Below are 1,958 nucleotides of genomic sequence, written 5' to 3'. Positions count from 1 at the left end.
GCACCCTGTCACACACAGAGCTGCAGGGCGATCAGGGGGTTTGGGCGCTGCCCCCTGTCATGCTGATCCCGGTGCCGGGAGCCTCGCTGCTCCGCTGATCCCGGTGCTGGGAGGCCTATTACCCTTTTACTATATAGGATAGAGGCCTGGTGCATGGGTAGGGGCTGGCTGGTTTGCCCTGAAGGGTGTCCTGGATCAGGGTGGGGGTCCCCACTGGGGTGCCTGGCCAGTCTGGGTGAGGGGCTGAGGGCTGTTTTCCGGCTGGCGAGTGACTAAAGCTTCCAACCGCTCCTTGTTTTCTTCTCTTTTTTTTTTTTTTTTCTGGGCCAGCTTTAGCTCTGAGGCCTCGCTGCTGAAAACATAGATACAATGTTGCGGTCCGAGCCCGGCTGAATGGAAGCCCTTTTCTGGGGTTTTGTTTAGCTTCTTATTTGCAACATAGTATATAGTTGCTTAGAGTTGCAACTGAGAGGCTGGCAAGTTAGGCGGGGAACGTTGGAGTCTGCAGCAAGCAAGCCTCGTGCTCGCTTCAGTGCCTGGCTGCCGGCCGCCATCTTGGCTGACAGTTAATTTGCATATACTCACTGATTAGCCAATGAAAAGGGTAGCGGTCGTACGCTAATTACCATGTTTCTCTTTTATTAGTGTAGATATGCTAATTAGACCGGGAGACCGGCCAGGAAGGGCAGTTGGGGGCCATGAGGCCATCCAGGGAGGGCAGTTGGGGGCCATAAGGCTGGCCAGAGAGGGCAGTTGAGGGCGAGCAGGCCGGCAGGCAGAGTAGTTAGGGACGATTGGGCAGGCAGGCAGGTGACCGGTTAGGAGCCAGTGGTCCCGGATTTGGAGAGGGATGTCCACTGCCTGTGGGATCGGGCCTAAACCCGCAGTCGGACATCCCCCGAGGGGTCCCAGATTGGAGAGGGTGTAGGCAGGGCTGAGGGACACCCCAACCCCATGCACGAATTTTGTGCACTGGGCCACTAGTCCTACATAATAAAAGCCTAATATGCTAAGTGTCTGGTCAGCCATTCAACCAATCAAAGCATAATATGTTAATGATATGCTAAAGCTGCTCAACCGCTCACTGTGATGTGCACTGACCACCAGGGGGCAGCTGCTCCGACCAGTAGGATAGCTTGCTGCTGGGGTCCGGCCGATCTGAACTGAGAAAGATGGAGCCCTCCTGCAGTCCCTCCCCGTCCCTCCCTGGCCCCAATTGTGCACCAGTGGGGTTCCTCGGCCTGAGCTGCACCCTCTTGCAATCCAGGGCCCCTCGGGGGATTTCGGAGAGCCGGTTTCAGCCCCATCCTGCAGGCCACTCCCTGGGGAGCGCGCCAGACGCAGGGCTCACGGCTGGCTAGTGCTGATGCGACAGCACCAGCGTCTCCCTATTGGGACTGATTGGGCGTGAGCCGGTGGCAGGCACAGTGGGGCCGGGATGAGCGGAGCTGCAGGTGGTGTTGGACTGCGGGTTTCAGCCCATCCCTGCAGGCCACCCAGAGGGACCCCACCCGTGCACAAATTTGTTTAAAAATAATAATAATAAAATAAAGCCCTAAATTAAAAAAAAATTTAAATGAGTGAAGTATTTTACATTCTTATTTGTGCACTAAGGATGTAAATCCGGTGTGTACTTTCACAGCACATCTCAACATTCAAAGTGACTACCCAAAATTTCAAAGTGTCACAGAAAACTTTACAAGGCTTGCTCTTACATTTAAATGAAGTGAGATGAACAGTTGGGTTCCTCTTCGAGTGCTCAACAGCCCCATGTGGCCGTGGCCACCTACAGGCAGTGCAGCCTGCAACCCTAGAGCTGGAGTTTTTAGAAGCAAATAAATCCCAAGAGCGACTTTTATGGTGGGTTTGGAGCAGGACCCAGAACCCCACACTCAGAGACTGTTCTGGGGTTGCGCCGTCCCGCGCACAGGGGAGCCCGGGGCAGGCCTGGGAGGCGG

This window comes from Myotis brandtii, unplaced genomic scaffold (genome assembly GCF_000412655.1).
Source record: "Myotis brandtii unplaced genomic scaffold, ASM41265v1 scaffold280, whole genome shotgun sequence".
Lineage (NCBI taxonomy): Eukaryota > Metazoa > Chordata > Mammalia > Chiroptera > Vespertilionidae > Myotis > Myotis brandtii.
Note: the sequence above shows the minus strand (reverse complement) of the source record.